Source organism: Argiope bruennichi, chromosome 1, assembly GCF_947563725.1.
Source record: "Argiope bruennichi chromosome 1, qqArgBrue1.1, whole genome shotgun sequence".
NCBI lineage: Eukaryota > Metazoa > Arthropoda > Arachnida > Araneae > Araneidae > Argiope > Argiope bruennichi.
The window spans coordinates 59,446,421-59,474,225 of NC_079151.1; the positions used below are offsets into that span (position 1 = coordinate 59,446,421).

The 27,805-nt window shown below is 30.3% G+C and overlaps 1 protein-coding gene across 5 annotated transcripts in view; it reads left to right on the forward strand.

The window, feature by feature from the left end:
- LOC129970612 (uncharacterized) overlaps positions 1-27,805 on the forward strand; it is a 99,034-nt gene that overhangs the window by 55,665 nt on the left and 15,564 nt on the right. Inside the window, exon 1 of one of the 5 annotated variants that reach the window (XM_056084474.1) lies at positions 9,877-10,032. The exons of 1 other annotated variant lie outside the window; for it this stretch is intronic. The gene's annotated coding sequence lies outside the window, so the exon portion shown is untranslated. Of the gene's footprint in view, positions 1-9,876; positions 10,033-10,063; positions 10,196-15,244; positions 15,268-23,844; positions 23,995-27,805 lie in introns of those variants that run through there. 3 more of the 5 variants (XM_056084476.1, XM_056084477.1, XM_056084473.1) reach the window with 3 other exon arrangements.

The following is a 27,805-nucleotide window of genomic DNA, read 5'->3' on the forward strand; positions in this document are numbered from 1 at the left end:
ATGTTAAAAGAAGCATGAAATTAAGAGATAATGGCCTTCTGTATGTGTGATATTCCACGAAACCCAAGATGAATGAACTTTGATGAGTCAGAGTCAGGTCCAAATGCATAAAAAGGAATAATAAATAAAGAAAATAAAAATAAAGAAACATTTAATAAAAAAATATGAAAAAAGCATTACGGTCCAAACTCTAATCCGATTTTTATCCGGTATTACAATGTATATCAATTAAATTAAACCTTTGCTTTTAATATCTTTAAATAATTTCGGTAGTTGTTTATTTTTACGATCCCTAGGTTTACATGGCAAATTTTAGTTTATGCAAAAAATGTCAATATTATTTGTTTACTTGACGATTTCTAGATTCTACAAAGATCCGATTACATCAATTACTTCTCTTGGCGATGCTTTGACCTTTTTAGAAGTAAAAATAAACGAGTATTTTAACATTAAAAGTTGTATTTAACTTTATAATTTGATGAGATTGAAGTGATTTGACGATTGAGTATTAGCTTTTATATTGACAGAATCGAGTGTCTAAGGTATGGTTCCAATAGAAATCCGAATGTAAGGGATTGGTGCACGTCAAATCTGTCATCCTCATATTGGCATGGCATAGACGTTAGGACCAAATTGTGTTTATTATAGCACCAAATTTTAACTTTTTAATGCTTATATAAACTAATTTGAAATATTTCTGAAAGGATGAATCTTAAAAACTTAGTATTGCAAATTTCCTTTTTCTTTTTTTCTATATATCAGAATCAAAGGAGGTATAATATAAAAAGAAAATAAATATATTCATTGGAAATGCAATGAAAATATTTAATATTTTAAAAAACGGAATATTCTAAAATATTTTAAATGGAAACGCTATAAATAAATATATTTTTAAAAACGGAATGAAGAGGCTGATATATTTATTCTTAACTTTAATACTTGACAGCTATGCGCGCGTATACGAGTCCAACAAATATAACTCGTATTCGCGCATATTGTCGTATATATTGTCGTAACTCGTATTGTCCCTTGAACTCGTATTGGCGCATATGTGTGTCAGGCGAAGACTTTTCTACTGTTACTTTTTACTACTGTCTCATGTGTATGTTTGAGAATTGTTTCTATCGTATACATCCAACACTTACAGAAACTTCAAACCTCTATTTAACAACAAGAAACAAATGAAATTTCCTTTATTTGGTCATTTTGGTTGGTTATTTGGTTTGGTTCAGCCTGCCATTTCCTCTGATATATAGATATTTTCGTTCGAAATTTTTAAATGCAGCGGGCAACTTGAAAAGACGAAAAATATGTTGTCTGCAAGAAACATAAATGAATGAGTAATATTCCATATGAGTGTACAAAATGCACCATCTTCTAATGTGTTGATACTTGTTTTGAGATTTATCCTAAGCAGTTTTTCTATTAATTTCTTTATTATTATTCTTTCTTAAAAGTAAGTTTTTATTTATATACAGAATATTTAGGTTATTTACATCTTATTTGTTAAATTTTTTCAATCTTCAATATACAAATGCATAAAATATCATTACCAAAATATGGCTTTTTAAAACATAACAATATATGTAGGAAATAAAAAAAACATGTTCATATCCGCTTTGGAGTGGACAATATAATAGTAATTGGATTAAGTACTATAGTATAATATGTTAATATGCTGCCAACAAGATTCATATTGCGCGAAAAAGTATTCAGTCCCTAACGATCGCCATTGCCAACCGCTCATGTGAAGCGCTTACAGCAGTTGGGAGTCAAAGAATTAATAGGACAATTTTCTTTAAAAACTTATGTTTATCACTTACAGTAGAATTTATATACTTAAAACTCTTGCAGTAAATAGGTTTTGAAAAAAATATGTTTTTAATATATATTTCTTTCATCTTTCTCTTTCTCTCTTTTTTTACTTCATGATTCTCGGCTTTTTTTTAGTATAAAGAGATATACCTATAAAAAAGCAGAGTATATTATCTTTATTATGACAATACCATCACAAGATACAGTTTTTTTAAAAAATTCAAAACAACCCATTTATTTTGTTTATTCCCCTGAAAGTGTTTTCCATCTCCTTTGTTTATAAGATAGGCAATAAAAGATCCCATCTCATTTGCCTCTTATATTTTTATTATTATTATTATACTACTTATTACGTCTATTTATATCCAGATATTCTAATTAGATCTATCATTCATGCAGCATTTCTTTCTTTTCAATTGTTTTTTATAAAGCAGGAATTGCATGTGAATTCCTTATTTCAGTAATTCTCAGTGATTCACTGAAGAACTAGCATATTTTAAATATACTGCGAATAATTTAAAAGACCTAAAATTAGATAACAGTTAAATTAATGGATGGTATTTTACTAATAATAGTAGTAATAATTTATTAAAGTAACAAATTAATAGCAGTTATACAAATCACATTTCTAAACAATCTTCAAAGTGAATTCTAACCAAAAATTTATTTGGGAAAGATTACATTTTTATTTTATTTAATCAGGTTTTACTCCATTACCTAATAAAACAAAGGATCTTTCTGAATTTAATATTTAAAGTAAAATTAATATTATGCCAGGTTTACACTCGACCTGTTACAAGCCGTTCAATAGGCAGCGCATGCGTAGAAAGGCCGAAAAATGCTGTTAAGTCAATGGCAAATAATTGTCCCGACGTGACAACTACATGCCGCTGTATTGTATTTTTGTCATTGCGTATGCATTTGTAGAATTTGGTTTTTTTTGTTTTTTTTTTTTTTGCGTGAAAGAAGGGATCACTTATCTTAAATTAATTCCTACATTTTTTTGCTCTTTGTTCTTTCTGATTGTGTATTTTCCCCCCATTTTATTTGCCATTTTTTTTCTATAGTTATTCAAATTTAAGTATGTTGACCTTTTATTTTTTTCTTATTTTATCATGTAAAATAAGAAAATTTTTGAGTAAATATCCATCATTTTAATAAGATATGCAGTGAAAAAGAAAAAATCAGGGACGCCAAAATGACAATGCATCTATCTTATGAAATAGTGGCAAAATAAATCAGTCCCTTTCTACGCATGCGTTGCATACTGACCGTCTAATAACGGCTGAATGTAAACCCGGCAGTAATGTAAATTCAATTTGGTAAAAGGCTATTGCCAATGTTAAAACAATTTAAATTTAATATCAAATGAGAAATGCAAATTGCATAAAGATATATATGCTCTAGTGCGTCACCACAGTGCAATGATCATTACAAAATTTCATTCATCGTATTTCATTGAATATAGATATCAAGAGACATGGAAATTCTTCGAAATCTTGATTTCCTATTTTTTGTATAATAATAGAATTCAGGATATCATTTTTTTCGATTAAACTATTTTTCCTTACCTCTTCACAATAACAAATTTATCTTGTTTTTTTTTTTTTTTTTTTTTTTCTCTTTCTTTCTTTCTCTGTGGGGTATCTATGGCAAACAGTTACTTTTTTCCGATGGGGAAAAGTAAATCCCATAGTCTCTATTGGTGATCTCTCAGGAGGGGACTTCGCAAACAAATAAAAATGTTGATTGCTTTCGAAGGGAAGGCCCGCATATTGCTTTTTCAACTTCGTCAACAGCTCTCTTGACGACAGTTGTTCCCCTTTGTTTAACTAAGATGGGAGATACTGGTAGGGTTTATTTTCATTAAATGATTGCTTTGGAAAATTTAAGCAATCTTCTGTTGTTTTTCAGCTATATCTTCCAAACATACAACCTCTAAAAATAATTTTTTCACAATACGTTAAAACACATAAAATTATCTTCACCTTCATTTCTGTTTATATCCTGTTCATATTCCATATTTATTTTTTTTAATTTTTAAAATTTAATTTGATGCACAATCAGTTTGACACACCATGCTTTCATTGTTAAAATGAAATTTACTCGAATTTTATTATTTCATCAAACAGTACAATCGCGTGATTTTACCAATGTAAAAATTAACATAAAAAAATTGCTTCCTTTAAACAATAAATGAATTCGAAAAAAGAATTTTCACGTCAGCTTTCCTTTCGTAGTTTATATATTACTGTTAAAGTATATAATTTTGTAATTTATACAATTCTTAGTTATTATATGAAATAACATATTGTGATTTATTAGTTATTTTATAAATAACTAATAAATCATATTAGTTGTTTGTTGTTGTTGTTTGTTTTAAGAAATAACTTATGTTGTATGAAATAATGGATTTCATATTTTAGCATTAGTTTATACATATTTTTGATTTCCAAGAACATTAATTTGTAATAGACTAATTCCTGATAAATTCTTACTTTTCAATCTGACTTTCTCTTACTCTTCAGTCAAATAACTAAGTAAAATTTTAAATGCAAGCATTCCACAACAAAAGTATAATAGCCATGAAAGATAATATTCCTAGGGAACAAGTTAGTCGCAAGAGGTGGCTAGTAGCAAATAAATATTAAATAATATAATCAAAAATTATCAAAAATATTATTTAACCAGAAAATTAATTTTTCAGTCTAAAACATTTATTCGAACTTTTTTTTTATCTTGCTGGAAAAACCTATTTTTCAAAAATATGAATTTTTGAACAATTTAATCTCTTTATTGAAATTCTTAAACTAACATTCCATTTATACTTTTTTTTATATTTTTAATAATGTATTCATATTTTCGCAATGAGATCTGTGTTAAATATTTTTAGAAACTAAGTAATATTTTTATCTGTTGCAAAAAAAAATTTGATAGATTCATCAATGTTCATCATTTCTACATTTAAATATTTCAGAAATATACTTTAAATTTGATTTTAAAAATATTGAAATAAATATTTAGAGAAATATTTTTTATTTTATTTTTAATAAAAATTTAAAATAAAAACTGTTTTTCCAAATTTTATTTCTTGAAAATGTTGGAGATGGAAAAATTATTGTTACAAGATTGGATGCTCATTTATATATTTTTTTTTTATATTTTTAATAATGTTTTCATATTTTCGCAGTATGATTGGTACCAAATATTTCTAGAAATTTATGTAATATTTTTATCCGTTGCAAAAAATTTGGTAAATTCATCGACGATCATCATTTCTACACTTAATTATTTCAGAAAAATATTTTAAATTTCGATTTTTAAAAAATTTGGAAGCTGTTTTTCGACTTCGACATTTCATTTCTTAAAAATGTTGGAGAGAGAAAAAATGTCGTATTTTGATAAATATCCAGCTTGAATTGTCAGTGAGGAAAATTGCTGTTCTAAGTGACATGTTCTATTCCTTTTACTTAAAATCGTGCTTAATATTAAAACTGTGTATCCAGCTCGAATTTTGGAACCAAATTATCAACGAGAAAAAAATATTGATCAAAACAGCATACCCTGTTCCCTTCATTTAATGATCAAGCTTAACATGCCATGAAGAATATGAAAAAGTCGGGGAAAGGGCACTCCCGCTGATTTTGCTTTACATCAGTAATAATTTGTGCACTCATCGAAGAAGTCAAAACAATTTCTTATCTTTTCCTATCGAAATAATGCCGTCTAATGACTTCTAAATGTAATTGCTGACCATATTCTTCGAAGCCAAGCCCTACAACGCATGCGGTCAACTATGCGTAACTATCTTTGTCTCGATATGGAATCTTTCACCGGAAGAATGACAAGCAACCGACTGACTCTCTTGCAGAAATAACTCTTTATCTGTTAACAATACTCGAGACTGCTCCTTTCAATGGTTCGAAAAGTTAAGCTTCATTAAACAAAGAATGGCAACTTTTTATTTTATTTTCCTGTTCTAACCCTATCATAAGGCGTTGTCATTTACCACAGGTGAATATCAGTTTGAATCGAATCTTCAAACAATGGTTTGAAAATACTAAATAAAATTATTGTAAGACAATTAATGTATTGTTAACCAGCGATGAGGAAACAGTGGGTCCATTGTATCAAATATGTGCGCTAAGATAAGGGTAATCTGAATGCACTCGGAAATGAATTTAGCGTAAGATGTAGAATTAAATAATTCCATGTAGCCCAGTTCCATGTTCGTTGTAGTTCAAGGTCTAATACTTTAGGATTGGAATGCGGTCCCAATACTTGTTCTTTAAACTAAATTAAATTATTCTTTAAATTAAAGTTCAAAGTTAAAAAAAACAGTGAATACGTCGTTTTGAGTTTCAGAAATTTTCTTACTATGTAAATTCTTATCCTAATATTTTTTTTATCCTTTTACAGTTATTTAAAAGGTTATTTTTAAGACAAAAAGCAAGAGACATTATCCTGGAAATGTAATGTAATCGATTCACTAGATTCAACATTACCTTGCTTTTATGTTACCATCTTTAAAGTATTCTCTAGATTATAGAATTTTTTATTGCTTCCCTCAGATTTTATATGTTCAAATTATATTTAAATATTAAAACTTATATTTCTGAACTTTTATGTTCCGCCCATTTATAACATACCAAGTAGATAATCCGGAAAAAATCGAAATAAAAGCGCACCTAGAAACGCTTTGAGTAACCGTGACGTCATCTGCGGAAGAAAGTGAAGCAAAAATAATTTCTGTAATCTTGATCAAATTGGAAGGAATAAGAAAAAACTGCAGTTAGAAGGCATATCAAATAAATGGTGCAAACAGAAATAGTTTTAGATTGCATATTTCATATATAGTAATTTTATTTTTCATGTTGAATAAATAACTGTTGTATTGTTAATACAATATTAGTCATTAAAATTTAAATATCTCATGCAGAAAAAGAATATTTATCTCATCTTAAGTAATTATGTTACAATAATATAAATAATAATCAAATTAAAATAATATGCCTTAACTATCTTTTTTCTATCATGCAGAATTACAAAAATAGAATATTATCAGCAATTAATTTAAGTTGGATAATTATCTGAAGTGTAAGAACCTGGAATAATGAACTAATTAATACAAATAATAATGTACATTTTTTAAACGCTTGTCACTTTTTCTCAAGCATTTTTAGTTTTTCACTTACGAAGAAATAGAAAAAGTATAGCAATCGTCAAAAAATTCAAAATTTATACGAAATTTTGACGTATTTCAACGTTTTAGACCACTTTGAGTTTTAAAAAAAAAATGGCATTTTTGGCATTGTGCTTTCCTGTCTATGAACATAATAACTCAGAATCGTTTTGAGATAGACACATAAAATTTTATTTGCAAATATTCCAGATGTGTATATTTCTGTCAAATTTTTAATGGAATCTATTTAAAGAAATCTATCTGTCCAGCTGTCCGAGTACAAGCGAACACAATGACTACAAAGTGAAAAAGTTAGGTAAATTAAATTTCATTCATAGGCTTAGCATCTAAAATATAGATCCCTGTCAGATTTATAACAGAATCTTACAAGGGCTTTACCATGTGTAAGTCTTTACTTTTGTTGTTTCTTATGGCACTTTCCATGAACAAACCCGCTGTTACGAATACAGCGATTTAAGCCGTTGGAGGCGTCTCTTGTTTTCTTAGTAGCGCCAACTAAGGCCAAGAGTACGACTTTGCTACTCCCGCATCACACATTCGCTTGTCCAACCCCTTTTTACAGAAGGGCACATTCACACATCTCACAGATAGAACAACCATGCCCAAACCGGGACTGGAACCCAGGACACCCAGATCACGGAGAAGACGCTCTACCCCTGTGCCAGGACGCCGGCTTGCATCCCTGTAAACGTGATGACTTAAATAAATAGCATTTGATATGTGATCTTGCAACTACCTTTGCAGTCCTGTGTCAAATTTTGGATTCAATCGGTCAGAAAAGAGACATCCAGATTTCATATTGGATTTTCTTATACTTGTGTATTAACAACGTGCCAACGATTAATTGCCAAAGGTCATACGATAGGTTTAATAAAAACAATAGATTCTTGCTAGGATCTATATTTCGTAACTATTGCTCGCCAATGTTCTGCAATTAATACATTAATACTAGTTTTTCTTTACTATAGTACGAGACGCAGAGATCTTATGAGTAAAAGTAAAAATATGATATTCACAGACTTTGCTCAAGGTCTACAATTTAATGCAGGGGAGGGGGAGGGTATACCTTTATTAAAGAGTACGCGAGAAGTTTCGGAGAGATCAATCCCTCCAGTTATTCATAAAAGGGCCCCCTCTCCGTTTGCACTACTATTCCTGCGATTCCTTGAAAAGAGTAGAAGTTGGTCAGTGCCATCGATGATTTGTCAAGACTATTATCTGAAGCTGTTATTGTGAATGTTTACGTTACAACTAAAACAATGAATACCTGGTACATTATACATTTTAAAACTAGCGACAAAATAAACGTTTTGAGATACAGTTGTTTTCATAAAAAATTACAAGAAAAATGATTTTACAATATTTTTTTTAACTTCAGTATAACATTATTGAGTAATCTGATAGCAAAGATATGATAACTCTTTTGGTATAGTTTTCTATAGATAATCTAAATTCCATCAACACATTAATCAACACTTTCTATTCTATATTTTCTGCATTTCGAATTCAAGATATTTTCGATGATATTTAATGAAAAATTACTATTTACTTTGACAAACATCTTTATTTTATTTTATTCACATATGAAAAGATTTAACAGAATTTCTTTGAAGTTGGATTTTTTTTCTTCTGAAATCTAATATTTTTATCGCAACGCCCATATTTTGTTACAAATATTGAGATTATATTTTGTTACAAGTATCGAGAGAGCCAAATAAATCTGCAGGAATAGAGAAAAATATAAAATTTGGAATAATGTGAAAAATTTTAAAGAAAGAACGAACAATTTTGTATTTCTTTATTTATTTTATTTTAATTTTTTTTATTTATTTCATTTTAGTAAGTGAAATTCTCTTTTTGAAAATGGTTTGTTAAAATGCTTGAATACAATATGGATTTCAAAATTTACAATAGCAGATTTTCGTTTCCAAAATCTGAATTTCTAGATATGAAGATGTTTTAAAAAGATATGAATAGAAAATTCTTTTTTAGAATTTTAAATCAATTTTATCAAACATAAAATAAAAATTCAGTACCTGAATTTTAAATCAATTTTATCATACATAAAATAAAAATTCAATACTTGAATTTCAAAATGATGATTTCTCGCTTTCATTCCAAGTCTGTCATATCCTAAATTTCAGTTTTAGATTAACTATATTTTTCCGAGTAAAAAAGCTCATAATATGTAATCAAATAGTATTTAAGGCTAAAATAATGATTAAGTCTTCAATATTATCCAGTGCATTTTAAATATTTGTATTTTGATTAAGAAATACTTGCTTAAATAGTATTTGCACTCATCTTGAATTGCTCCATTTTTTTTTTAAATTTTACGAAATTGAGATATATTAGATGCATATTAAGAGCTATCAAAAATTATTTATCTATTTGTAATTAAATCTATCTATCGTGTCTAATTTACAATAAAAATTTATCTCAAAATTACGCGAAACACTCTTTTCACTAACGAAATCGAATTTTAAATAGGCATACCGTAAAAATAAAAAAATCTCTTTGTTCTAGAAGAACCCAGTTCACACACTGATTAGCAAATCTATTCGACAAAAATAAAAATCGTGACCCGAGCATAATTAAAAAACGCTTCTAACAAATTTCACAAAAACGGATATTTCGCAGTGAAAACTACCCTAACCGAGAGGGAAAAACATGAACTTCCAACAGACATCCTCTGTTCGCTTTGTGAACCTCTCTGTGTAGCCTAGGAACTCGCATAAATATTCCAACATGTTGATTTCCCCCTCCCTTTTCCCCATGCTCGCTCCATCTCTTCCCTAAAACGCGTTCGTTTTGGGCATCTAGGATCATTTGACAATGAAATTGGTTGCTAGTTCACTTTCCCTGTAACTGTCGCTCTACGCTTGTTGTTTTCCAGTTCAGCGCAATGCTCTGAGCAGCCGGCGTGTTCCAGAGAAGTGCTTTTAAGCAAGGGATGAATGCTACTTGTTACAGTTGAAAGGTATCACATGTGTTGTTGACGGCTTGCATCCGAGGTAAGGCCATTGATTTAGTTGTTACCATTAATTGCGGAAACACAAACGATAATGAGTTAACACCTTGGGTTGGCGTTTGAGATTTATTGAAACGTGTTGGTGGCGGTGTTAAGATATCAAATCTTGTGTTAAAGACACTTGTGATTATTGCTTGTTTGGTAAAGTATGTAGTTATTGTTTTAAGTAATCTTTGGCTTGTGACTGTGTTGTGTACCTAATATTTTATGCTTTAATATATATTATGCTAATATTTTAATCATTTTTTTTTAATTTCTCCTCAATTCTTAAAGCATATAAATTTAATGCTAAATAAAAAGTTATAAGTCAACGCAAGAATACATAATGGTAGTTAAACTCGAACTGTTTTGTTTTTTTTAATCAATCTTTAAGTTTGAATAAAGCAAAACTCGAAATTGCATCGTAAAATGTTAATTGGGTACTTTAAAAACTTCTATGACTCGTTACATAAAATTCTTTTTTAATTTTAATACATATAGAAAATTTGTGAAAGGCATTTTCACCAAAATAATAGGTCGGCTAATTTAAACGTATTTTCGTTCATCCTCTTTTTAATTTTCGGAGGGGCTAAAGAAGGGAAACAGAAAAAAAATTAAATCTTTCAATCACTTTCTTGGCTTCAAGGTATTGATAATTTAGGCAATATCTTCTCCGCCGTTAAAATGAAAGAAAATTTGAAGTTTCCATAAAATAAATACATAAATTTCTGCTTTGTACTTAAAAATGCGATGTATGTTTATAAATTAATAGGCTTTTTAAAATTTATTAAATTAACCGAAACAACACAAAAAAAATGTGTGCAAATATAGTCAATACGAAAAAAACGTATACTTTTGCCTTTTGTGAAAAAAACGCAAAGTTTTAATCTAGCTCCAAATGTCTGAATGATATCTAGCACGTGTAAATCGAAATAAAAAAAAATAATCTAAATCTTCCCGAATCCCCATTTATCAAGGTTATTGATATGCGGAGTGATATAAAAATGATTTTTTCGAAATGTTTTTAATTTCGTCAAAGCAAAATTAAGTATAAACAAAAGGAAGAAAATCGTCGTTTAAATAGTGAAAGACTGCAAACTTCCCTAATATTTTCAATAAGTTTGAAAGAAAATACAGTTGAAACTAGCGAAACATTTGCTTAAGCACTTACTAATCGTATTAACTCTTAAACAAGATTTAATTAAGAAATGAATATTATTTGTCTAATATTCTGTTAGAAAAAAATCTTGCAAAATTGTCTTTCAGGTAGCGATTGCCTAAAATATGCTGGCAAATTTTGTTAAGCACTGTAAACTCTAAATCTTAAAATCCAGTATGTTTTCAATCAAATGTGTAATTTGAAATTCTGATTTTTTTTTAAACTGAAGATTTCCTGTGTTGACTGCTGACATTTCCTATATCCATGATAAAATATTTTCCAAATTCATTAATCTTGTACTGAATTTTATTTCTTTTGCCATGAAATTGGAATTCATATCCACTTCCAAAACGATTAATAAAATATTGATTCTAAGCTGTATAATAATGTTTTTGTTTCACTGAGCCTAAACAAACTTCTGCAAAGTATTTTTCCGAACAAGAGATGTGAAGAATTTTATTTAGAACTTAAAATAACATTCGCAATAAAGTACTTGCCAAATCGGAATGGTTTCAATTGGGTATTTTCATACGGTAAAGATAATTGTGATATTAGTTACTACTTGGTACGCAAATGATAAATTATTTTATTCCGTCCCGTTTTGTTTCACTAAACTCCTATTTATCGTTCTTTATTTCATTTTGATATTAAATAACAATATACTGATGCAACACTAAATGCGATATATGTCAATGAAATAGTATTAATATCGGATAAATTTTAACCCCCTGTCATTTTTTTAACATTCTTTGCAACAACTCGCTTAAAATTTGAACCATCCATAGAATTCGATGGCGTCTCCTTTGCTATATTATAGATGTAATAAAGAGGTTATCTAATTAGTTGGGTTTGATTAGATACGAATCACGCAGAGTTGATTTGTTAAATCTCTATTTAGATTAAACGTTTGTAAGCAAGTTCAAATATATTTAACAAAGTTTCTTCACAACAGACCATGAAAATCGTGAGATGCAGTAGTAAATGGACTAGTTTCTAATTTCCCCAGTCCTCCCCCTAATTTCCCAGTTCTAATTTCCCCTCGAAATTCGGAGAAGCAATTTGGGAAGCTTTATAAAAACAATCCTAGACAGAAAAATAAAAGTTAAAGACCTAAAGTAAATTATTCTTTTATCGGAAAATAAATTTACAAGCGGACTGGAATTTCACTTTCATTAATCCGAATTGGATCGTGAGGGAACAGAATCCACGCGGAGATTTAGACTTGATTATTTCTATCGGTAGACGGGCAATGACCTTGTATAAAGTCTCATGCGGTGATTGAGCGAAATTAACAATTTATTGCCTGCGCAAACTTTGTAATTTAAAGATGAGGAATCTGAATCGTTACTCCAACATTGTATAAAAGCGAAGAGGAAATCACCCACGAATTTCGATAATGAAGTGTTAAGGTGAACAGATTTACACCGAATGTTTTAAGGGTGCGCTGCTATATTTTAATGAACTTTCCTTCTTATGCATGTGGAAATATTAGCATCTGAATGCATATGCTGCTGGTACAATGTGCTTGTGATGAACTCTTTGCTTGTATGTGCTTATGAATTTACTTTTTCAAGTGTTGTTTCTTTCTCGTAATTTTACAAGTCTCTTTTCATAACTGTAAGTAATTTTAAACTGTATCTTGAATTTAAATTTAAATAATGAGAATATATTAAGAGCCAAAAATCTAACTTTAAGGTTAATGACTACTTGATGTTAGTGATTTTGAGATGCATTTTATACGAAGCATTATTTTCCGAATTCGATTCATATATTTCTTTTTCTGATCCGAAACATATAATTATTCTTATATTATTCTCAATTTTATAAAATTCATATCGGGAAGATAATTCTTCTAATATTTATTTTGATTGCGAATGCCACCTGAATTTACATTTATAAAGAATTGCTAAATCGGATGACAAATGTGTTGTACCTTAAGTCTTAATTCACTAAAAATTAAGATGTATTCAGTGAAGAATATGTGTTCACCGATTTTTCCGAAAAACTCGGTGAATATTTTTAGCAACATATGATCGTCATCCCCATATAAAGTTATAACAATGTTTACAAGTTCCTTTTTTCTCAATGCTGTCCAATACCTATAATTCAGAAATTTTCGTTTTTTTAACAAATTTTAATAATATACCAAAAATATTTTTGCAATGGTTACTCGTGTTACTTTTTGAACTTCGTATATAATTACTGTATACCATAACATAATCAAACTGATGTCAAAACTTTAAAAAAATATTTAAATAATCCAAATTGCAAGTAGATGGCTCGTTTCAAAAATAGTTTCAAAATTTACAAAAATCAACGCGAGTATATCGAAAAGTTTGTGCATCGTTTAAATTAAATTCCACCGCTATTTTAAACGAAACTTCTAGGAAAAATTTGGAAAATCTAATTATTTTCACTTTTTAAGCATTCGGATGTTTTTGAAATCGATTTGATCATTGTAATTTCACTGGTATTTCCGAAATGGTTATAAGTTAAAGACTTTAATCAGCATAAAAATTTCAAACTGAAAATTTGATAAACTTTTAAACGAAATTCGCATATGTATTAGGATACATAACTGATCTTATCTATATCCTGTTTTTATTGCCAACATTAGAATTCAATTTTACAGTCTTGGCGGGTTTTGTATGATCACAATTTTCAGGCAGTTTAAATGGCAACCACCTCGAAAACTAGTTTTGGTTAGGGGGTGGGGCAAACTGTGAAAGCAAGCTAACATAGCTATACTGTTTCACCCTAACTTGGCAGTATTGTAAAAGGTATAAAATGTGACGCTCCGCGTTGGGAAAGAGTTCCCCATCAATTCCGACTTTAAAATAGTTAAAATGCGCAGAAATTTATCATGAATTACAGAAATCCTTTTTTATCAATATGTATTTAAAATTATTCTCAAGTTAGAAGTGCTTATATGTTAAGTATTTTGTAAATAAAGCGAACGAAAAAAAACTAAAAGATTGACATAATGAATTCCACTTTGGCTAGAGCCGGTCTTCAAGGTCAAATATTTGGCGCGCTTTTCTTTTACGTCTCCGCCAACTCGGTTTCATTCAGTTCGCAACCATTATCTTTCGTACTTTTTTATTCTCACTTTTTTAGCAGCTGATATTTTTGATACTATTAATCGCATTAGTAATTAGTTTTGTTTGGTGAATATTTATTCGATTCGTCATTTCTATTAACTTCTAAAATGTTTGAAAAAGTGTTTTCACCGACTACGCTGTGCACACCTTCAAGACGAGTGAAACCAACAAAAAGTGCAACATGTAAAAACGTATTAAATGTTTATTCTCGACTCCGAGAAAACCCTTAAGATTCTATCAATAAAATCGTTGATAAAGTTTCGCATCTTACAGATGTTTCGCAATGAACAGTTTTCCTTTTAAAAAAAGAAATAAAGGCTTCCTTTAAGTACCCCTGGAAAGAAGCTACCAGGCTCAGTAGATAAACATTCAGGTCTTGTAAAATATGATTTTATAATATTCTGTATTTGACGAAAAATCCATGCATTTTTTTCGCAGAAATGAGATCCCAACATTAGATAGTTTTAAAAGATGTGAACGATGATACAGATATCTTTTCGAAAAACATTAGCCGAACTACGCTTTACAGAATATTGAAAGATATATTGTTTTCTTTTGAGAAACGGTGAAACGAAATAACTTTAATGATTTATTAAAATGTGTCAATAATATTGCAAAAATAATGAAAATAAGGAAACAACTAATTCCCCGATAAAGTGATAAAGTAAATTATTTACTATTTGGCGAAAAATTTGAGAGATAAAGTTTCGCCAGCGATCTGCATTTCTAGTAACTTTGTACTTCCCTGACCACAACTGCGGGCGGTATATATAAGGATGTACAAATCTGCTCTGTACTTAATGTACTACTCTATTCAAAAGCACAGCAGTCTTTCCTTGGCTCTTTCTTGGCTTTTAACTTTACTTCAAGTGGTGAACTTCATCGTTTAGTAATAGAATTTACATTTAAGTGTTTTAAATAATTTTTTAACCAAAATTCTCTAAATTAAAAGAACTGGTTCTTTGTCCTACTATGAGAGGTAAGATCCATAAAATATTTCAGTTTAATTTTTTTAATCTTAAATATGTCGGGGAATATATTCAATTAAACATTTTTCGATTAAATATCGTTTAATATTTCTTGGCTGCATGATGTGAGTAGTTTAAATCTTCACTATTTGAGTGTATGCGTTTCAACTTGCTCTCTTGATATTTAGTTCGTTGAGGCCCTGAGTATATTTTGCTAAATCTTATTTGAGAATTCATTAGATAATTTTGTGGTATGTGATTATCTAAACTATTGGTCATTTTATTAATGATTATTTCTAGAAAACGTATTTTTCAGATAGCGGATTTCTGCAGTTTCCTTACATTTGTTAGAAAAAATCAGCAGAATAATTGTGGATATAGCGAGAATATACCTTCTTATACTGAGAATGGCATTCTTCGTTGCAGTTAAATATTTTTCATTTTACTGCTTGTTCTTGAGGGGGGGGGGGAATATCGATGAAAGCGAATCGAAACAACGGTTACCATCGGCATATTTCTGTTTAGCGCAGGCTGCATTTCAAAATGTAATTTTTTCATTTATTTCTGTTTGGATTTGTCTTGTATTACTTAATTTCAAAAGCGGTAAAATCCAATAAGATCAAATTGATGTGTATTATAATAAAAATATTCAAATATTTTTAAAGCTTTTAAAAAAGTTGAGTATGCGAAAATTTGGACAAATTTGCTTATTCATTATTTATAGAATTTCATTCTGTATTGTACTTGCTCAAATTCTAAAATTTCTAAAATCATACGGCTAAAAAAAACCCGAGTTGTTGAAAATTTGGCATTGCAAAAAATTATAAATTTGGTGATTTAAGCATTTCATTTTAAAGTAAATTTCTAAAACGTCAGTTTTTTTAACCTTACTGGACTTCTCAATCTGAAGTTGTCTTAACAATCCTAAAAACTATTGCTATTCATTGGAAACTTGTTGAAGTTGATTACTTATATTAACTTCTTTAAGCTGTTATTTTATAGAATTCCGCTTATGCTTATTGAGCAAAAACTTTAATTTATATAACATAACTTTGTTATTTTTATTAATTTATAACTATAAAATATAACTATTGAACATCGTGCGCGCATTATTGTTAGTATATCGTGCACGCGTTATACAATCCGCGCATCGGATTGTCGTACTTTTAACATGTTCTGAACTTGATACATTCATATTCGTTGTTTTATGCGGCTTGTATCCAAATATTTAAAGCAATTTGACCAAATCTGATCCTTTTCTCGTAAAACCAAATCCAAATCATACATGCTGTTCTGATAAAGGGAAGAAAAATCATTGTAAAAATTGTATAGCCTGAACCAGTGTGACTATACATTCCAGAACTAGCTTTGACATCTAATAAAATGTAGAAAAGATTGTTGGGTGGGAGGGTTTAAATGGCCATATGTCGGATATTTAAACTTACTTTACTTTCGCACAAATCATGCAAACGACTTGTTACGCTGAGATTTTCCTTTATTTTTGCTATGGAAACGATAATAACCGTTATTACTTTCCCAAACTGTTCAACTTAATGAATTTGTGTAAGGGTAGTCTATAAAGAAATTAAAAAAAAAAAACACGGAGATTTGCATGTCCATTTCGTTTTGCTTAACAAGCAACATATTCGAGTCAAAGAAAAACTTTAATGTTCTTGAGGAACTTATTAAATGTGTGTCGTAAATATTTTCTATTACCTCTTCCTTATTCGCTTCCATATCGGAAAACGCCTACACCCTCGCAGGCTTATCTCAACATCTGCAATCCTAATCGTAGTATCTTTTTCATGCCAAAAGTAACTTCACTTCATAATTTACCTGTTTAAAATTTTGCCTGCTAGAGGTTCTCCAATACAAATGTTCATAACCCAGCTGCATGCAATCCTTCCATTCGGCTGAGTCCGAAATGCGCCTATTTCGAACCAAGTCTCTTCCGTAAAGATGAATGGTTTCCGCCTTCAAGCATCCAGCCGACTCAGCGTTCTGGATTAATGAGCAAATATACGCTTTGAAGTGTTAATAGAAGAAAGCTTTCCTTTCCTTTTCGCATCAGCTAAAAAGCGTAGGAAGCCGAGGTTGTTTTTTATTCTTGTGTCATTTATAACAAAATATCATCTTGCCAAGAAAGGAGAATTTTTATCGATGCTTAAAAATACGTTTCGCTTTTTATGTGTTTTTTGGAGGGGGAGGGGGGTGATTCTTAATTTTAAAATTTCGTCAGGCGTTGGAAAAAATTTCTTCTATTATCAACAGAAAATTTAGAAATTCATTTATTTTAAAATGCAGAAAGCTTGTATTAGTTCTCGAGAATCATTTTAAAGTTCTTCTGCTTTTTAAATTCAAATTGTGTGTAAGAACGCGATTAGTCAAAATTAAAATCAATGTATCGACAGCCAGTTTATTCAATGTTTTGATTACAGGAAGATTCACCTATATTTTGATGCTATTTATAATTTTTTTATTAATATCGGTTGAATATTTTATTCATAATAATGGTGAGGGAACACTTTTTCTTATGCTGAAGGTGAAAGGCATTCATTTGAGGCTTTAGCTCGGTAAAGATTAATTTTTATTTGCCCTTTATTGAAGTGCATCCAAAGGATGCATTATTCCCTTTATATCTTTTAGGGCATGATGCTTAATTGGAAATAAAATCTAAAGTATATAAATAACTATTAATTCTGAATAATGCTCTATATTTTATATTAATTTCTACAATGAAAACATGCAAGATTAATAAATATATCAAGTTCCACGGATAGTAATTCTAAAATTTTGTCGATAGTTGATTTTGTAGTTTAACTTTTTTAGTACTAAAGAAATAGTGAATAGATTCTGCCTTCCTTTTAGTCTTATACGAAATTGATCCAGAATAGATGCTCAAATCGGTTTCTCAAGCTATTTTCGTTCGGAACCGAGCTTTCCAACAAAATTTGCAGTACATTTTTAATGAATATTTAAGTTTCTGCCTATTATCGATCTATTCTTTATTTACGTGAGATTGCTGTTAAAACACCAGTTTATAAAAGATACTGATTTTCTATATTTGACTACTTTTAATTGGACTGGCAAAATGCTATATATCTGCCGTCTTAAAAAGCTAGTTATCAAGATTTAAACATTGCTGCTGTTTTACCTTCCATTACTGGGAAATTGACTTTTTCAGAAGACTCGAGCTTTGGAGGTACAGGACATTGGGAAAAAAATTAAACTTCACTTATCAATGAGGTTGCAAAATTTTTCCTCAAATTTAAATTTTAAGCGAATTTTTAAAAACAAATTTTATTTAAAGAATATATCTTCGGCTTTGTTTTTCTTTTTAAACATCTTGATTTTTAGAGGTTCCAGAACTCTTATGTTTTACAGAGTATTTTGACATTTCTGATAAAGGTACAAAAAAGGATGGGGGGGGGGGGGGTCATGAATTGAATTGAACTGAAGTGGAAGGGTAAAACGTTCGCTATCACTGCCATTTGACTTTCACATGCTGTTCACCTCTAATTCGATGACTGTCCTTCTCTATTTATCGGTTATAGTAAAGATCTTTTAGAGATCGGAGTTCTAGTCAGTCATGAAAGTGAATCTTACCAAGGTTCAAGACCAGACTATAAAAATTCATTTCTCCCTGATTTGGTTGATACATTTTTTATTCCAAAGATTTCAAGCTATATTTTCAAATCCTTAACAGCTCTACTCCCTGATAGTTATGCTCGGAACATATGCTGGTTCGGGACCTTTCAAGAGTTGGCCCCAGTTGGAAGCGATCAACCAAAGATCGGTTCCTTCTTCCAACAAATTTATCAGAGCCTTGCAGATTACTGAAGTATATTTTTCTATTGATATTTTTCCTTTCGTATGAACTTTATAAATCAAATTATGGACAATTTCTCTGATCTCGCAAACTGGCAACCACTACTTTGAACTTAGACTTTCAGGAATGGAAAATATGAAATAAAACTTTAAGCAAACTTTATTTGTAATTTAAGATAAGTAATTATGAGGGTTTTATGTAATGTTTAAAATAAGATGACTATTATTTATTTTTATCACGAACACTGAAGTTGAAATTAAAATTTAAAGTTGCCGCAACCTCGGTATTCTATAAGATCCTCTGTTCAAGAGCTTTAAAATAAACCATTATTAGAAGCTAGTGTTGATATCGGACCTTGATTATGTTATCCCATCAAAAAATAAATCGGAAGCTCTAAAATTTTTTTATCTGTACAATAGAATAATAAAAATATGAAAGAGAGCATTACGGAAGAACCATTTTCGATCTTTGGAAAGACGAAGAAAAATCGCGTCCGAGCTCGGCGAAATATTTAAAATCTTCATTTATTTTACAATACACACGGTAATACTTCTGCTGAATCTTCCGATTCAGAAACCGGCAAGACCGCCCTTGACCTTCATCTTGAAAGAAGCGTTTCCCTCCATTTGACCTGCTACCTTTAGTCACGTTCTTTTCTTTCTTGCTTTGAATAGCAACTAAATGCCTCGCTGTCTGGCTGAAACACTAAGAATGCCGACCTCGCTAATGGGATGCATAAGCGATGGGCTGTCATTGAGATTTGAACTGTTGTAATTTTACGCATTCGCTTGCTTCTTCCTGGTTTGCGTAAAGTTGTGGCTTAAGGTTTTCAACCTTTTCGGAACAAGAATTAATACTTTCGCTTGCTGATTATTGTATTGGCTGTTAAACTGTAGAAATGGTTTTTAATTTTGAGTATCAAATTGCGGAGAAATGTGCGGAATACATGCCAACTAAAATTTTATGTGTTCTTCAAATGCAAAACGTGTTAATTTAAGAGGTTTTTAATATATTTTTAATTGTCCTTAAAGTAGTACAAGGAGCTCTCATAAACGTTATCAATCTTGAATTCATATCGATAATAGGTGTGCTGTAGTCATTGTGCCATAAGTGATAAAACCATTAACCCTAAAAGGCATCACTATTTAAAAATTCCCAGTTGTCATACTTCAATATATGCAGTGTTGTGCCAAGGGAATAAAGATACAATCCTCCCACTCCTACCCTAAAATTGTTGCCCAAGATAATATTCTTGCATTTCGAATTTTAGACTACTGTGACTGGGATGGGGGGGGGAGACAAAAATAAATAAAAGTCGTTTGCATTTATGCTATCAAATATAATCATATCGATGCTCACAGCATTAATGAAAGTATACATAACGTTGTAAAATTTCTCTATGTAGAGTACATAAGGACAATACTGTAATTGACATTTTAATGTCTTTACAGTTTAAACTTCATGGAATCCAAAAAAATTACACTTTCGGAACTATGTTTGTAACCACAATTCAAGGGTATTGAGCTTGAGACATGAAATTTGTCTTATTGTCTCAAAGCAGTTTTGTAGAGCTCTAAAAATTATGGGCAAAATTCATTTAAAGCAAGCATGTTTGTCCGTCTGCATATAAATCACTTCTTATAAAAGCAGAATGAATGAAATTTGTTGCATTATTTTATCTTAGAAATTTAAAATGCTTGTTTATAAAATCAAACAGGATGACATCTCCTGGTTTATTTGCACGTACATAAGTCACGAACTTCATAGTTCAATGACTTAAATAAAACTTTGTATGCCTTCTTACGACTAAAATGGTATATCTGTATTAAAATTTCAACTTGCTAGTTGAAAGCAAGTCCAAAATTCAGTCTAGATTTTCATTATGAATCGAAAAACATTATACGATGAATGCGCAGAAGTTGAGGTATTGGCACTTAAGCTATTTTATGGCAGTATGCAATATACATTATGGAACTTTTCTTCTAAAAAATATTTTCAATAGTTTCGCATGTCAATACTTTTAATATTGATTTATGTTAACCTAATATTTTTATCTATTATCCTTAAGTAGTTGCAATACTATTGCAGCAAATTTTCGGTTTTCAAAATATTCTGATAACTGAATGAACGTAGCAAACCATATAAACTAATTATATTTAAAAATGTGTTAATATTCTAAAATCCTTCTTATTTATTTTATCATTCGTAAAATTCTGGAAACGGAGAATAAAGATCCTTAATTGCCTTGCTTGTGGTTTCCCACAATATAGCGGCCCTAGGCAGCTATCTAGTTTGCCCAGTTGGAAATCTGCTACTGTGGGGAATTCAGACTTGCCATGACTCTTAAAATTTACTATCTCCTTCTATATCTCCATTATTCGTTTTGGTTATCTACTTTTGCAAAAAAAAATCTGAAAAAATTGCGATTTTGGGCGAGTAAAATTGCAATATCGTGTAATAAAATCATCCCTAGAATACTCGCTCTGATTTTGAATGTTACAATTGTTGCACGTTCGTGTTTCAAATTTACCTCAAATGATAAATTTTTAGAATACGCCACTCAAAAACTTGTATGGACAACTGTTATGCTAACAGTGCGCCATTTTATAAAATAATTACCGATCTAAAATACAATTTAATCTAAAATACAAAACGTTATATCGCCTCGATAGTGTCCCGCTTTCAGAGTATCAATTGCCTTATGGAAGTACTGTACAATACTTTGTCTTACCATAGGGCAACAATTTTAGCCCTTTACACCCTAGAGTAACGCCGCTACTGCTTTGGGTTGCATGCATATTTTAGGTTTTAAAATGCATATAATTGCTTCTTTATTCATGATCATGAATCAATTACTTTGATTAGCAACTAATATTGAAAATTAGGATCTCATTGAAGGCTTGATTATATCGTTTAAGTAAAATGAATCGTATCTCTTAAGATTAAATAGTGCATACAACTCAACGTCGCCGTAACGACCCGTCGAGTGCTAAGAGTTAAACTGTAATGCTATAAATACTTTGATTTTTTTTTTTTTTTTAATGTAATGAGTTTTGAGGAATGTTTTGATATTTTATTACAATTCTTCAAAAAAAATATTCAAGGTATTTTCTGGAAAAAATACGCGAAAAATACAGTTCGCTTATTTCGTCAATTTACCATAAAACAAAATCGCAAATATTAAATATAAACCTAATTCATTTTACTGATTAAATCCGCCGTCTACACATCTGATATCTACTTAAACGATAAAACATCAGAACTATTCGGTCATTAACTGATCCCAATCTTTCAAGGAATGCCATCTTTATAGAGAGCACAAACGACCACCAAATCGTGTCATTCCTTCCGAACACCCCCTTGATTGACGGTACCCGAAGTATAATCAGCATCACTCAGGCCGAAGCAGCAACCGATAATTTTGTTCGAAGAATGCCCGAACTATGCCAAGAACTCCAATCTGTTCTGATCGCATGAGGGAAAAGGTGCTGTATATTTCCAGTACAGAACAATATGCATTTCACTCCTCCTTTACGTGGAACTTCGATTCATGACATGTTTCGCAATCGTGTTCTTGCCAATTTTTACAAAACAAATAATTTTCATGATACTCGGTGGATTGCGGATATTATGGATAATTTAAAGATCTACGTGTTTTCTTGGCATTTTAATTTAGTAAGATATTTTTCATAATCTTTAGAATGAGCTTAGTGCATTAAACTTATCCAATTTTCATTATATGGAAAACAATTTTCTTAAAATTTCATTTGTCAAAAAATATTTTTTTAAAATTTTAAGTAGTTTATTTTTATCAAGGAATCATTGAAAATATTTTTCTTTGTTTTTTTTTCTAAACGACATTTCATCTTTAAAACCCAAATTAGCAAAGTACATAAGCGAATCACAGGTGATTGAAATATATATACTTTTGTCGTCTTTTCTATATCTTAACAAATATGCAAATTCGTGAAAATGAAACTATTTTTATACGGTTTCATTTTCGCTAATATCTGGTGATATTTTGTATAACAATCGTCTACTTAATGTCTTGCGTGTTTATTTCTATAGTAAATGCATCTTTACTATACATTCCAGTTATTTTTTTCCAAATATACATTTTATCATGTTCATCGAATCGCTTGAATGAATTTGATAAATTTTCAAATTGGCTAATATAAAACAATATTAAGGTAAACTTCAAATTTTTGTAAATTTCGCATAAATAGTGGATTTTTTAAATCATTTTTTGAAATGCGTAAATCTTTTCAAACTTCTTATAAAAAGCTATGAACATGCTGCTTCTTTGTTTATGCAAACACTAATGTATAATTTATTTTCTGTCTATAATGTATAGTAATCTTTTAAAACTTGAACCGATTTAGATTCAAATGCTTTAAGTTCACTGTTATGAAAATTGAAGTGCTTATATTTATCTCTTAAAACTATAATTTTTTCCCCTTTTTATTCAAAATAATCCATCAAAATATTTTTAAGGTACACTTAAAGGCATAAAAGGCAATTTTTCTATAAATACTGCTTGCAAAAGAACTTGAAGGAGAAAAAAAGACTCGATTTTTTTTTTATAAATCCCGTGTCGGTCATTTTTAGAAATTACACACGTGTTGTAGATATCTCAGTGCGTCGGTTCTTTGTGATTTCATCAACTGTCAAAAGATGAAGGAGCCAAATTCCTGTAACTTTATCAAGTAGAGTCTTATCATTCCATAAAATCGGAAATATAAGGTTGTTATCGGACGGGATTGCGGATCTAGAAATCATTTCGAAGGTTTTAGTAGGTCTCAAGTTCTTTTCCAAGTTGATCTGTTTACAAGTCCTGTTATTCATCACTTTAAATACCGAGGGAACTTGCATTCTGCTTTAGAAATTCAGCCGATGAAAGATCGTTGAGGTAAGATCTTTGTCATTCAAAACGTCTCTTATTAATTTCTATCTAAATCACGCTGCAAACGCAGTTGACTAAATATATATTTAACTGTACAACTTCCTAAGTATTTGACTAATTGCTAAAGTCAAAATAATAATGGAGTAAAATTCGCTTCGCGTTCGGAATTTCTAATTCTGATAACTTGCATGTTTGAGTTGACAGATGTTGTTTTTTAGTTCTTTATTTATAAAATGATAAAGATCCAATTCTGAAAGATTTTATAAAAGCAAAGATTAAACTAACAATATTCTTAAATGTTTTTCTGGTATGTACAAAAAGCGAGTTCTTTTTTTTTTTTTTTTTTGCATGTATTTAATTATAAATCGCACGTCTGATTGCAATAGTGTTTAGATTTTACTATAAATTGATACAAATATTTTTATTCCATGAGTGTGGTTCATCTTAGCCAAAGATGGCTTTTGTGATATAAAACTCTAACTCAACTCAAACGAAATTCTAGGACTTCAAACATAAAATTTTGATGAATTCCCATATCGGACTGCCCAGAGTCCGAAACAGTTTTGTATCTCCGGCTCTGAACACGATTACTCACTTTAGGGAAGCCGATGAAATTTGGTATCTTGCCTTCAAATCAAATTTGTATTTTTATAAAATTTTGAAGAAATTCTATTTATTGGAAGTCTATGAACGCAATTGAATAACATAAACTAAATGAAGGAAATTTGATACATTTTAAAAATGTAGATCCTCTTCAAATTTTGAATTAATCTTTCAAAGGGTTGACCATTGATTTATAATTTTGAAAATATGTAAAAGCATGGAACTTGGATAAATGACTCATTTAAGTTGAAAGTCGGTAAATTAGTTTTATCACTTAAAGTGAAGACTTTTTGAACTAAATCTGTCGAAGTGTTCGCCGTCTCAATGCTTGTACTGTCATTTGTATGTAAATGTGGTGATTGAAATTTGGTAAGACCTTGATTGTAAACTAATTGTAGTTCAGCGTCATTTCGATTGTAATCGGTCAAAAAGCGACTTTCAAAATGCATATTCGATTTTTTTTAATATACTATGAAACAAAGACTCTCTGCCTCTGAAAGTATATTAATATTTGTGATATATTCTTTTCAATACTAAATTTGCAGTATTGCCAAAAAGCTTTGTTTCATAACACTACAAAAAAAAATGCAGAACGTTGAACCAAGCTCGAAGCCAATTCATTTATTCCAATCTTAATCTGTATAAATAATCGGACAAGAATCAAATCATTCCTATCGTCAGAACCATACTGTCAGATTCTTATCGTAGAACGTGCCTGAGCTCGGACAAAAACAAAATCGTCTTTGTCCGGTTGCGTGTCCAAAGCATATGAAAAGAGAACCCAGCCTATATGACTTCGGGGCGAAATAGAACGCCAATAATGCGGCCTAAATGTCCATTCAGCTATCAAATGAGAGGGAGGTGACGACGTGCCATCACATCCCCATCAGCAGAAAGTGAATTTCGCAGTTAAGGATGGGAGGGGAAATGTCCTCCAGCTTTCACTTTCATCCGAATTGTCGCTTTCATAGCCTAAAAACCCATTTCTACCATTCCAGCATTTTGTGCTTAGTGGGAGATTATCTACTTGATGAGTTTAAAGCAGTTTGACAGGTGATTGCCCCATACTAACTCGAAGTCAGGGTCAAACCACGATATTTTTCAATTCGGAAAAGAGTAATTGTTGTGCTTTTCTATTTCAATATTCGTCGAGTTTTTGTATTAATATATGAACAGATTAGACTTGTAAAATAAAGAATTTTTAGAAATCGAGATCAATACTTCAACTTTGATGTTTGACTTTTTTCATTGTCTTGTCAATTCCACTTAAAGTTTACTATAATCATTTTGTTGTATTTTATATAGCGTCTACTGTTATATTTTGATACGAGAAAATCAAGTTGAATCATAATAAAAAATATATATATAGTATTGCGTATCCTCTATAATGTGGAAAAAAAATCTTTCGAAGTTTGAAAGCACAAATTGCATGTATATATTTCATACTTTAAAAAATTAACTTTGCCCCATTGCAGTCTCTTAATTTAATTCAGCATGAAAAATGATTGTCAATTTACAAAATACGGCAAGACTGTCTTTAAGGGGGCAGTGGACTTTAAAATGAGCAAACATGGGGAGTAACTTTAAATTTTAATATCGTTCCCTCGCCAAAATGAATGTTTATATTCTGCTAAAATAGTATTATTCATTTTATTGAACAATATCTATACATTGTATAAAATCTCCTGAAAGCGTCTGTATTTTGAAACCCTAACTCGAGAAATACTAAACTAATTTTGGAGATATTTGTACCATTTATTGTTAAAGGTTTCTGAATATTGAAGTCGTATCAAAATAAAAGTTTTATATTTGAGATTTTAATTACTTTCCTACTACGTTTCGCGCATACGCAAAGCAGCAGTATCTGTGCTTTGCACTTACTTGCCCGTGAGCGGAAATCTTAAATTTCGCATGTGCAAATAGCAAGAGCTGTGGTATTTATGCGATACATTTCTTTGTTTACGTCCGATTCTAAACAGCGATTCAAATCTCATTATCCCCAAAAGAAGGATATTAAACCTTGGCCGGAGCACATTAAATGCCAAAATGCTACGTTTGTTGCACGATAATGAAAAGGTTGAGGAAAGAAAAATCAGGTTAGCAAATATCAGAGAAAGGCACATTAAATGCCAAAATGCTACGTTTGTTGCACGATAGTGAAAAGGTTGAGGAAAGAAATCAGGTTAGCAAATATCAGAGAAAGGATGTCCACATTTAGGGAGGGAGTCTTCTTTTGAGCGAAATAACCTTTTAAATCGCACGGCAGAGACGGAATGAATTTCGCCTTTCTGCTGACAGAGAAAGTCGTTTAAATTTAAAACACAGGAAAAGAAATGAAAGAACGTTTCTGATATTTGGTCCGAAAAGAAGTACACTCGGTTTCAATAGAAACAATGTCTATAGTCTGTCCATATTATTCGGTTTTAGGATAATTTATCTCCAAATTTAAGCGAAATGACTGAATATGGCGAGAACGGCAGCAATGGGATAACAGTAGCAAAAGCGCCACCGAAAAATTGTTGACCTCGCAAGGCGCCAAATGACTGTATATAAAAGCTTAGCCCTAAATATTTCTGAATATGTGCCATAAAAAAACTGTACTTCGTAGTTATTTGATTTCTCAATATCTTTTTAATCCCGCATGACATTCCAATGTCATATCGGGTGGAGGCTGGACTTAAGTCTAAAGCTAATTTTTCCTCTTGGATGTTATGCCACTGGCAATACTGTGCGGGTACTGCTAGTTTCCTATATTTGATAGGCCTAGAGGGGAAAAAAAGCTAATCTTAATTTCTTTACTCAATGATATTATAATTAGATTTCAAAGATATTTAAATTTTCAAGGTCTTAATTTTAGAAAATTCAACAGAATTGATAAAAGTTTCAAACATTAAAAGAATATAGGGTATGCATCTTAGTTCAGTTTTTTTAGATAAGTCTCTTTTAGTTCCGAAAAACATAATTCTTATGAAAATTCAGTAAGTGTGCATAAAAATTTTTCTAAAATTGGAATTAACAAAATTATACAGTTTAGTTCCAAATTTATATTGGGTAGTAAGAAAAAATAATTGAAGAAATTAAATTGAGTTCGCCTAGAATATTTTGAAGTTTAAAAAAAAACATCTTTTGTTTCTTAAAATAGTTCGTTTTAAACATTTTTTTTTAAAAATTTGACGTATTCATATTTTAAGAAATTTTTTATACATGTATATTA